This window comes from Setaria viridis, chromosome 3 (genome assembly GCF_005286985.2).
Source record: "Setaria viridis chromosome 3, Setaria_viridis_v4.0, whole genome shotgun sequence".
NCBI lineage: Eukaryota > Viridiplantae > Streptophyta > Magnoliopsida > Poales > Poaceae > Setaria > Setaria viridis.
This window is the reverse complement of record NC_048265.2, coordinates 45,244,882-45,258,238: the sequence shown is the minus strand read 5'-3', so window position 1 is coordinate 45,258,238 and position 13,357 is coordinate 45,244,882.

Sequence of the window (13,357 nt, the reverse complement as noted above, 5' to 3'; positions counted from 1 at the left end):
AAACATGAACTAATTATAAAACTAATTACACAGATGGAGGCTAATTCACAAGACGAATCTATTAAGCCTAATTAATCCATCATTAGCACATGTTTACTGTAGCACCATATTATCAAATTATTAGCACATGTTTACTGTAGCACCATATTGTCAAATTATGGACAAATTAGGCTTAATAAATTCCTTTTGCAAATTAGTCTCTATCTGTATAATTATTTTTATAATTAGTCTATGTTTAATACTACTAATTAGTATCTAAACATTCGATGTGACAGGAATTTTAGGAGGTCCTAAAGAACCAGGTTCTTTAGTCCGGATTAAAGTTCATGTCACATCGAATATTCGGATATTAATTAGGAGGACTAAACATGAGCTAATTATAAAACTAATTACAGAGATGGAGGCTAATTCACGAGTCGAATCAATTAAGCCTAATTAATCCATCATTAGTACATGTTTACTGTAGCACCATATTGTCAAATCATGGACTAATTAGGCTTAATAGATTTGTCTCACAAATTAGCCTCTAACTATGAAATTAGTTTTATAATTAATTTATATTTAATACTCCTAATTAGTATCTGTGATAGAAATTTTAGTAGCTCCTAATAAACCAAACGGAGCCTAAGGCTGCAGGCCGGCTAGGTACAGCAGCTACAGCTGCTGCTACAAGCAGCTGCAGGCTTGCTGGAGTACTGTAGTCGCTTCAGGCTTGCTGCCGCAGCCGCAGCCTCAGCTGCAGCTCAGCCAAAGCAATCATTTCCGACCACACCAACTTCCGATAAAAGGAGGAGAATGTTTGGGTGGGACCTACAATGCGTGCAATCAATGACTGAGTTGAAAACGACAAGAGCTAGGACATAGAGTGCAATTTGTGCAATCAATGCCTAACTTGAAAACAACAAGAGCTAGGCTGTTCGGATTTTAGTCCGAACTGTTTTCATGTCATGTCAAATATTTGGAGGCTGATTAGAGAATTAAATATGAGCTAATTATAAAACTAATTTTACAGATGGAGGCTAATTCATGGGACGAATCTATTAAACCTAATTAATCCATCATTAGCACATGTTTACTGTAGCATCACATTGTCAAATCATGGACTAATTAGGATTAATAGATTTGACTCGCAAATTAGCCTCCATCTGTGCAATTGGTTTTGTAATTGGCCTATGTTTAATACTCGTAATTAGTATCTAAACATTCGATGTGATAGAAATTTTAGGAGCTCCTAAAGAACCAAACACCCCCAAAGTCTGACGTGTTCTACCCAGCGTACGAGGTCTTACCGCCACCTAAAACGGCGGTAGAGCACCGCCCGTCGAACAAAACGTGGTAAGTCCATACCGTCATTTCAACCGGCGAAACACGGCTGCACCTACCAGCTGGCACCCTTCCGCCAATTCAACTGGTGAAAGGACTCCTACCGCCGTTTGTGTCCGGCGGTATAGTTTCATTTTTTCAATTTTTTGGTTCAACTATTTATTTCTGCAAATTCGTAAAATAAAAAATAAAAAAGTTTCGGTTCTGGCCAGTGTGCTGGTCTCAGGGTTGCACGGTGAGCTGAGCTGCCGCCTTGCCTCTGATCGCTGGGCCGCTAGCTTGGGCCGGCCTGCTTCACTGCGCAGTGCCGCTAGCTTGGGTCGGCCTGCTACGCTGCGCACCACGGCTTGCTGTGCTGCTTCGGTGCGCACCGCGACCTGCTGGGCTGACGCGCGCGCAACTCGCGTGCATGTGCGCAAGCTGAGCGCCTGCCGCCCGACACTTGACAAAGGAAGAACAGGAAGAACTCGAAGAACAAAAACAAAACTTCAACCTAGAATCCTGAAGGACTACGAGGTAGGCAACGCTAGCACAAAATAAAATTTTCTACCGCATAACCAGGAATATTATTGTTATAGATCACGGGATTACCACTAGACGTGCAGGTGCGAAAGCTGATGAAGCACGTCGGGGCAGTGTAATCGATCACCGCGTCGGAGTAGTATAGTCGATCACCTCCACATCAAACGTGCAGTGGTGTCCTCCTCGTGCAGCGGCTCATCCACGTGGTGCAGCGGCTCATCCAAGTGCTGCAGATGCAACATCTCCAAGCTATCCACACGTATGGGGAAGAAGCGTCGCAAACCGGACTGCTACAATCGCGAGTGCAACTCGACGAGGGCGTGGGATGCACAGCTGCTGCTTAGCGAAAAGGGTTGAAACCGTAAGTCGCCCCTACCCCTCAATATATAGGGGTCCCTGACGGGCCTCTAGGTCCGAGGTCCATTAGTACTCCTAAACCTGGTTCAATTTGAATCATATCCTCATTGGGCTTCCAGCCCCTTAAATGTGCGACTCTATAGGTTCACATACGTATAGACATGACGCGAGTACTCCTACTCGGTTAATAGTTGCTAGCGGCCTCTAGCAAGATATGGCAACTCCTATACGTACACGAAGATCATATCAGACGAACCATCATAACATCACGTACATGCTATTCCCTTTGCCTCATGATATTTGGTCTAGCTCCAAGCCGACCTCTCTTTCTTGATCCTGTGATTCGAAATCCCTTTCTAGGTTAACGCTTAACCTCACGTAGCATGGCTGTGCATTTCCGGATCCAATCACTCGATGGGCCCAAAGATATCTCTCTCAAGTAGAGAGTGGCAAATTCCATCTTGACTGATCATGCCTCACAGCATGCTTCCTGACAAACCCGAAAGCTACCTTTATAACTACCCAGATACGGAGTAGTGTTTGACAGCCCCTAAGTAAGTCGATTCACATCTTGAGTACATGCAACAATCTCAAGTCTGAGAACAAAGCGTACATGTTGTGTAAAGAGAACTATGTAACTACATCTCATGTTGGATCGGTCCTAGCACATGTCTCTACACATGCTCACATTATTAGTTTGACATCTCCATGTCCATGACTTGTGAAACATAATCATCAACTAATACATGTACTAGTCTAATATTCATGTGTGTCCTCATATGAACTCCAAAGAGGGACAACTTTAGAATAACCATACAAGTGTTTCACATAGAATTCACATAATTGCAAATCAATTCAAGTAGCCTTTAATGGATATTCAAGGAACATAATATAAACCATGGATACAGTGGAATATCATTATCTCTATGATTGCCTCTAGGGAATACCTCCAACAGTCTCCCACTTGCACTAGAGTCAATCTAGAAGATATCTAATACCCATAGCTCTTACGTGCGCATCATGCTTGGACTGTGGGAGAGGCTTTGTCAAAGGATCCGAAATATTCAATTCTATGTGTATTTTGCATATCTTGATCTCACCCCGATTAACGAAGTCTCGAATGAGATAAAATTGCCGCATTACGTGTTTGTTCCTTTGGTGATTCCTTGGCTCCCTTGCTTGTGCAATAAACCCATTGTTATCACAGTAGAGATTTAATGGACTGGATGCATTCGGGAACACACCAAGCTCAATAAGGAAATTCCTTATCCAAACACCCTCCTTCGCGACTTTTGAAGCCGCGATGTACTCAGCTTCTGTCATAGAATCAGCCACCGTCTCCTATTTGGAACTCTTCCAGCTAACAGCACCACCGTTTATCGTAAACACAAATCCTGATTGTGATTTTGAATCGTCTTTGTCTGATTGGAAATTAGCATCGGTGTAACCTATTACAACGAGCTCCTCCTCACCTCCATACACGAGGAACATATCTTTAGTCCTTCTGAAGTACTTAAGAATGTTTTTCACCGCCATCCAGTGACTATCACCCGGATCAGACTGGTGTCTGCTTATCATACTTAGCGCATATGAAACATCTGGGCGAGTACTTATCATTGCATACATGATAGATCATATAGCCGAAGCATATGGCACTCTACTCATGCGATCCCGCTCATCAGTTGTCGAAGGACACTGAGTCTTGCTAAGGTGTATGCCATGTGACATAGGCAAGAACCCTTTCTTTATCTCTTCCATGCTGAACCATTTCAACACTTTGTCAATATAAGTATCTTGGCTTAATCCTATAAGCCTTCTCGATCTATCTCTATAGATTCTGATGCCCAGAATATATGCTGCTTCCCCTGAATCCTTCATCGAAAAACTATTTTTCAGTGAGGTCTTTACAGATTCAAGCATAAGAATGCTATTTTCAATTAGTAATATGTCATCCACATATAAGATTAGAAATACTACAGAGCTCCCACTAACCTTCTTGTAAACACAAGCCTCTTCTTCATTCTTAATGAAGCCAAACCCTTTGACTACATTATCAAAACGAATGTTCCAACTCCATCATCTAACCCCATTGAAAAATAAAATTGGGTTTTCGGGGAAATTTTGGAAAAAAAGATTAATATGCTTGCTTCAACCCGTATATGGATTTCTAAAGTTTGCATACCTTTTCAGCATTGTTCAGATCAATAAAACCCTCGGGCTGTATCATATACACGTCCTCAATTAAATTTCCATTCAGGAAAGCTGTCTTGACATCCATCTACCATATCTCATAATCGAAATATGCAGCTATAGCTAGAATAATCCGAATAGATTTAAGCATCACTACGGGTGAGAAGGTCTTGTCGTAGTCAACTCCTTGAACTTGTCGAAAACCTTTCGCGACAAGTTGAGCTCTATAGATGTGAACATTTCCATCTGTATCTTTCTTTTTCTTATAGATCAATTTGCACTCTATGGTTTTAACACCATCAGGCGGGTCAACCCAGTTCCAAACTTGATTGTCTCCCATGGACTCTATTTTGGATTGCATGGCATTCTGCATTTTTGGGAGTCTGGGTTCATCATTGCTTCTGCATATGTCGTAGGCACATCATTGTCCAACAATAATATTTTCCGCAATTCGTGGAGCCTTGCCAACCTTCGTGGTTGTGGTGGTGCTTCTCTTGCCATGGGTATCTCAACTTGTTCTGCTACGCTAGCATCACTTGTTGATTCTTGCCCAACTAGCTCATCCCAAACTTCTTCATGATGCACTGTCTTTCCATTCTTCTCCTCTTCAAGAACACTATTCTGAGCGACAAACAATTTTCCCTCTGATCGGTTGTAGAAATAATATCTCAAAGTTTCCTTTGGATGTGCCATGAAAATGCATTTATCCAACTTGAGTGTTATCTTGTCTGACTGAAGTCGCTTGACAAACACTTCACATCCCCAAATCTTTAGAAAATACAAACTGAGAGTCTTTCCAGTCTACATTTCATATGGTGTCTTAACTACGGATTTAGACGGTACCCTATTAAGTGTGAAAGCTGTTGTTTCTAGAGCATATCCCCAAAATGATAACGGTAGGTCCGACTGGCTTATCATTGATCGAACCATGTCCAATAAGGTTCGATTACATCGCTCGGATACACCATTTCTCTGAGGTGTTCTAGGCGGCGTAAGCTGTGGAACAATTCCGCAGCTTTTTAGATGATTGCTAAACTCGTGGCTCAAATACTCACCTCCGTGATTAGATCGTAAGGCCTTAATTTTCTTGCCACACTGATTTTCAATTTCATTTTGAAATTCCTTGAACTTTTCAAAGGTTTCGGACTTGTGCCTCATGAAGTAGACATAGCCATATCTACTAAAATCATCAGTAAAAGTTATGAAGTATTGGAATCCTCCTCTAGCTATCGTGCTCATTGGTCTGCATACATCGGTATGTACGAAATCTAACAAGTCTAATGCTCTCTTAGGAAAACCTGTAAAGGCGCCTTGGTCATCTTGTCTAGGAAGCAAGCCTCACATGTCTCGTATGATTCAAAATCAAACGAACTTAAAAGTCCATCAAAATGGAGTTTCTTCATGCGCTTTTCACTTATATGACCCAAACGATAATGCGACATGTAGGTAGGACTCAAATCATTAGGCCGAGGCCTTTTAGCTCTTATATTATAGATAGGTGAATCATCAATATTTAAAACAAACAATCCATTCACAATGGGTGCACAAGCTATAAACATATTATTCTTAGAGATCACACAACCATTGTTTTCACTCGAAAATGAATAACCATCATATATCAAGCATGAAGGATACATAATGTTTTGACTTAAACTAGGAACAAAATAAAAATTATTCAACTCCATAATAAATCCTAATGGGAGGTGGAGTTGCATCATCCCGACGGTCAACGCAGCAACTCTTGCATTATTGCCCACACGGAAATCAACTTCTCCTCTTTCAATGCTTCTACTTCTTATCGGTCCCTACATCGAATTGCAAATATGAGCAATCGATCCGGTATAAAATACCCAAGAATTAATAATTGTATAAGCAAGAAATATGTTGTCTATAACATTAATAACAAGCGTACCTAAGGTGGAAGTACTCTTACTTCCACCATTCTTCAATGAAGCCAGATACTGCTTGCAATTTCTCTTCCAGTGACCAAGTTCGTGATAATAAAAACACTCTTTGTCTGGAGCAGGTCCAGCTTTAACCTTGGGCATTGGGTTTGGCTTAGAGTTCATATCCTTGCCCTTCTTCTTCCAAGAATTGCCCTTCTTCTTAAAGCTAGGCTTGTTCTGTATTGCCATCACATGGCTGCTGCCAACCCTTTTCTTAATGTCACCCTCTGTTGTTTTAAGCATGTCACACAGTGCATCCAGACCCTTCTTCGCCCCATGCATATGGTAGTTCGAGATGAAGTTCCCATAGCTAAGCGAAAGAGATGAAAGAATAAAATCAGTGGCCAACTCTTGGCCTAGTGGGAAGCCCAGCTTCTCCACCCATTGAACTAACCAACCATCTTGATTACGTGTGGCCCTACTACTGCGCCTTCTGCTAGCTTGCTTTCAACAAAGGCCTTGGACACATTGAACCTTTCAGTCCTAGCCTATGTTTGGAACATGTCTCTAAGCGCCACGATCATATCGTACGCCTCATGGCTTGTTCCAAACTGCATCTGCAGCTCGGGTTCCATGCAAACAAGCATAAGGCAGCTTACTTCAAGATTAGCATCACATGCTTTCTTGTAAGCATTCTTAACGGTAGCAGGTGCATCATCAGTAGGTTCTTCTCGTAACGGGGTATCTAGAACATCTTCCTTGTTATCAGCCCTGGGAACAATTCTCAGGTTACGGATCCAATCCGTATAGTTTTTCCATTCAGCTTGTCCTTCTCAAGGACTGAACGCAAAGCAAATGGTGTGGTGTTGCTAGGTGCTATTTATCTACAAAAAATAATATTGCAAAATACTAAGATAAAAATATCCATGATAGAGTAAATCACATTAAACTTTTAACATAAACTACTCCCACTAAAATCAATATCCCTCTACTGATACTTAGTGATTCAGGATCCACAACTAACAAGTCTACTAGTTAGCTTTAGCATCACCACTAGCAGTCAAGGTAGATCGGTAAGCAACTCCTTGCTAATCATATCACATATGACTCCTGTTGTTGGGTGACATCTCCATATCTCGGCGTCCAACCTTCATGCCCCAAAGTCCTTAATCGTTAAGATGACCTTGTTAAGCAAACCAACCCTTATGCGTGTAAGTATCCGATACAAACCCATCTAGTCAAGGAAAACTAGTGATACTCTAATTTCATAGACCCATCACTAATTGTACAAGACATGGGACGATGCAAGTCTTAGTTGGGAGGGCATACTAACTTAAAGTTTGTGAGGGATCGTTCTACTTCTAACATCACATCATGTAGAGTAAAACAAAACGAATAGCACTCACACAGTTGTGACACAGTATGGTCCGATTTCTAGTGGTGATCTCCATCTCCATAAAACCTGTTCACCATGATGATCTCCATCTTCATGATCCATGTGTTCCATACTCCTAGTGATGTGTCCTCCAATAACTAGTGCAAGCTATTACATCTAATCATCTAGTAAAAGAAGGTTACATAGTTGCTTGGATCATCACAGATTTGACACGCATGTCATTAATTACATTAATTTGACAATACATATGGCTCCAGCCGTATTGCCGTATGCATGACACGCAGGTCATGAATCAGTTACACACATGCATCACATACACAGGAGCCATACCGATCACAAATTTATGCAAAACAGAGTTAGGCGTTCTAACGTCCAAACTTAAAAGGCCCGAAACTCCATCGTCCAAGCTGATTTTGGGAAATCTAATTTCACTGAAAATGACAATGTCGTTAAATTTCATGTGTAACTTTTTCTGTAGATCAATTTTCATATAAAATTCGCCTCGATCCGAGATCGCACCGAAAAGTTACGGCCGTTTTACCGAAACACATGATCTCGGCAAATAATCCGATCTAGTAGTAGATCCAACTCACTACTACGCATCATATGTGCCTAGTGTATGAACCTAGGTTTCGATTGGACCAATCACATTGATCTTCACTTGCTGCAACTGGCATTACGTGTATCACTTAACTCCGATGGCAGAAATTCGACCGGTAGGAGTATGTCGTTACACGACCATTGCAGCAAGAACACGAAACCAGATCATAGATCAATCTGAAAACCCACATATCTCCATATGCACACATCCTGAATCCATAACTAAATAGCATCGGCTTTGATACCCTAAAGGACTACGAGGTAGGCTACGCTAGTGCAAAACAAAATTTTCTACCGCGTAACCAGGAACACTGTTGTTATAGATCACGGGATTACCACTAGACACGCAGGTGCGGAAGCTGATGAAGTGCGTTGGGGCAGTGTAGTCGATCACCGCATCAAAGTAGTGTAGTCGATCACCTCCACGTCAAACGTGTGGTGGCGTCCTCCTCATGCAGCGGCTCATCCACGTGGTGCAGCGGCTCGTCCAAGTGCTGCAGATGCAACACCAACAAGGTATCCACACGTGCGGGGAGGAAGCATTGCAAACCAGACTACTAGATCCGCGAGTGCAACTCGGCGAGGGCGTGGGAGGCACGGCGGCTACTCAGCAAAAAGGGTTGAAACCCTAAGCCGCCCCCACCCCTCAATATATAGGGGTCCCTGATGGGCCTCTAGGTCCGAGACCCATTAGTACTCCTAAATCTGGTTCAATTCGGATCATATCCACATTGGGCTTCCAGCCTCTTAAGTGTGCGACCCTATAGGTTCACATACGTATAGACATGACGCGAGTACTCCTACTTGGTTAATAGTTGGTAGCGGCCTCTAGCAAGACATGCCAACTCCTATACGCACACAAAGATCATATCAGACGAACTATCACAACATCACATACATGCTATTCCGTTTGCCTCACGATCTTTGGTCTAGCTCCAAGCTGACCTCTCTTTCTCGATCCTGTGATTCGAAATCCCTTTCTAGGTTAACTCTTAACCTCACGTAGCATGGCCATGCATTTCCAGATCCGATCACTCAAGGGGCCAAGAAATATCTCTCTCAAGTAGAGAGGGGCAAATTCCATCTTGACTAATCATGTCTCACAGCATGCTTCCTGACAAACCCGAAAACTACCTTTATAACTACCCAGTTACGGAGTAGCGTTTGACAGCCCCTAAGTAACTCGATACACATCTTGAGTACATGCAACAATCTCAGGTCTGAGGATAAAGCATACACGTTGTGTAAAGAGAACTATGTAACTACATCTCGTGTTGGGTCGGTCCTAGCACATGTATCTACACGTGCCCACATTATTAGTTTGACATCTCCATATCCCTGACTTGTGAAACATAGTCATCAACTAATACATGTACTAGTCTGATATTCATGTGTGTCCTCACATGAACTCCAACTAGGGACAACTTTAGAATAACCATACAAGTAAAGAATTTTACATACAATTCACATATTTGCAAATCAATTCAAGTAGTCATTTATGGATATTCAAGGAACACAATATAAACCATGGATACAATGGAATATCATCATCTCTATGATTGCCTCTATGGCATATCTCCAACAAATCCTCCCTCAAAACTTCATGGATCCAAATGAAACTTGAGCTATAGAAGCACCACCTCAAAAGCTAGCAGATCCATGAGAAGAATTTCAAAAATCTCAAGTATTCACGGTGGTTTCGGGAGAAAACCGAACACCCTCCACGAAGAACACGATTTGGGGAAAACTCAAATTCACGTCGAATCCATAAAAGATTTGATGGGGTATCACATCAAAGTTACTCACAAAGGTAATAGGAAAAAATTCCACAAACAAGCCTCGTGGGATTTAATCTCAAACACAAAGAACGAAAATTGAAGATGCTCCGAAAAACTCGAAAAAGAAAAAGGCTCGGGACAATAAGATGAAGTAACTGAGCATGAGATTAATTCCTAGATTACTCCACCATATTCAATTACAAGCCACTTCTAAACACAATCAAAACTAGGATCGCAAAAATATCAACACAAAGATCCACTCATTGTTCCCCCTTTCTCACACCCAAAGGCTCTCACAAATAAATGAGAAGTCCACCACCAAAGATATGTGGATGCCTAACAACCCTCTCCACATATATATAGGCTCTCATTTGGTATCATTTTAGCTTAGTATCTCTATATCATCCTTTGCACCTTGTTGACATGTTTGCTTGTCCAAACTTTTATTCATAAATATGGAATCATGCTGCAATGCTCTAATTCCTCACAATTGATATCATCATTGCCTTGTGTAGCATGATTTGAGTTTAATCTTGATTTTGGGCTTGTCTTGTCTTTGGGTTGCATTTTGCTTTTTCTTTGGATTTTCTCTTCTTTTTAATTGGTGTTGAAGTTTTTTTTTGCCCCCCTTCTTTTCCTAGTTTTTGTTTGCTAGGTGTCTTTGGTTGAGGGGGAGTTCGGCTTCATTTGAGGGGAGTTTTGGACCAAGACTTGCTTTGGTTTTTGATATTCGCTGTTGATCTTTTAATTGGTATCACATTTAATCTTTCAATTGGATTCCATCTTCTTCACTTGGTATCAAGAAATATAAATTTTTGATCCTTCAATTGATATCCCCTTTATGGTACTCAATTGGGATCGTTGGCGGTTCTTCTTTTGCCACAGAGTTTTTGCTAGATTGGTTTGAACCCTCATGAGCTTTCTTCATTTTGAGTCGACCCCCTGGATCAAGCCACATTTACTCGTTTGCAGGGGGAGCTGGGTGTCGGCTTTACTTTCTGAGTTGGACTTTGGAGCTTCTCTTGTATTATATCTGAATAGCCTTTTTTGTCTTGTTAGCATCTTTGTAGTATGCTAGTTTAGCATTGCACTGCATATGTAACATATTGCACCTTGTACACTTTGCACTAGATGAGTTTCTTCTATATATCCTTAGCGTTTACTTATGCTATTTGTGAACTAGTGCATTGTTGGTGATTGTGTTAGCAATGTGCAGCATATGCTCTTGATGATTTTGTCATATAACCATGTTGAGCTAAATCCTTTTCTGAATCAAATGTTAATCTTGAATAATGAATTCTGAAGTGCTTATCACCCATGAGTAGCTACCTAGTTATGCATTGTTCTTGCTTGAATGCTAGCTCCATGTTTAGCTTCTACTTAGAATTCATGTTCTTTTCAATTGGATCAAAGATCTAGGTATCATTGTAAATGTTTAGCCCATGATGCATTCCTTGGGGAAGCAAGGCTTCTTTGTACTGCAAAGGCACTTCATGTCCCTTGTTTTATGTGAATAATGAAACAATGATGAAAAGAAAAATTTAATAATTCACCAAGTGTTTATGCTTAATGTTCATATCTTTGTTTGCTTAGTTGTTACATGGTGTCTGCCAAAAGAAGTAGGCACATGGTTTCAACGAGCCTTGACATGACTTGTGATGTATATGTGGGTGTTTGCAATGATCTCTTGTTGAGAATGTATCTTCCATGTATGAGCTCTGATGGCCTAGTTTAATTTTTGCTTGAGTGAATCATGACTAAGTGCTTGCTCATGTGATGATACTTTTATAAACTGCAAAACTAGTCAACTTGCCTCAACTTTTACTTATATCATAATATCCTCTTGATGGCGATGCAATTGCTCTTTATGATCTACCTGCTTGTGCATTATCTCACTTGTAGCCTTTGTAAGTGCTTTGTGATATATTTGAGAAGCTTGGTAGGTTTTACACCCCATGGTATGCATTTTGTGCTCTCATACGCACTTGATGTTTGCATTTAAGGAGGAGTCTTGCATTTAATGGGGCGTTTTGCATTTGAGGGAGAGCATGTATTCTTTGGCTCCTGTGCATGCATTTCATTATGGCATGTTCTCAGGGGGAGTGCATGTGTTTAGGGGGAGCCTATGAGCTTTGTGTGTGTGCTTTTTTTTGCATACTTTGGTTTCAGGGGGAGTGCATTTGTTTAGGGGGAGTCGAGTTCTTGTGAGTTTTTATGCTCCTGTGCTCTTTTACCGATCGCGTTGAGCTGTTTACCTTTTCTTGAGGAGCCGGTATTTGGTTTGAGCTTGTGTATGCTCTTGTGCTCGTTTGCCGATCGCGTTGAGCTATTTACCTCTTCTTGAGGAGCCGGTGTTTGATTTGAGCTTGTGTATGCTCTTGTGTTCGCTTGTCGGTCGCGTTGAGCTGTTTACCTCTTCTTGAGGAGCCGGTATTTGATTCAACCTTGTGATTTGGTCTCAGTCGTGTAGAGCTGTTGCCCTTATCTTAGGGGGCTGAGATTTTCATTTTGAGTTTCCAGTGACTTTGATATTGGCTTTTATGGCTCTTCTCATCTCCAGCGACTTTGATATTGGCTTTTACTTGATGTTTGATCACTTGGATGAGATTTTTGACTTTTGCCTCTCAAACCATTTCTTTGTGCTTGAACATTGTCAACACACTCATCAAGGGGGAGATTGAGAAAATCAAGTTGATATGAACCTTAATTTTATAGTGATGAGCATTTGACAAATGTTGAAATGACTTTGGCGGCATTTTGGGATTCATGAAGCTCTTGTGTCTTTTGCTTGACTCTTTGGTTGTCTTGTGGGATACATCAATGGGGAGATTGAAAAATGGCTTTGATCCAGTCTAGAATTTTTTTTTTCGAGCATCCATGATCCTTTCTCATCAAGTTGCCTTATGTTTGCTTTTACTTAGCTTTTGGGCACTTGCATGAGTTTTTATTTTGCTTTCAAATTATCTTTTGTCAATGCACTTATCAAGGGGGAGATTGAGAGACCAAGTTGAGTAGTGCCTTTGTCTATTTGTGATAAGTGATTGACCAGATGATTTGAAGCTTTCGGTTGAATCCATACTTCATATGTGCATGATTATGCTAATGGCTAACCGGATGGGTTGTGTTGCGGTATTTGTACAAAACATATCTTGTGTGTTGCGTCTCTTAGCTTTGTGTGTGCAGGTGTATGATGCGATGTGGCGGTCGATGGCATGAGGTAAAGGTCAAGCGCGAAAGGTCCATGCCGATGAACTAGGGCTATGAAGGCTGGACACGAGTAGGCTTGGATCAAGAGACCCGAGGAG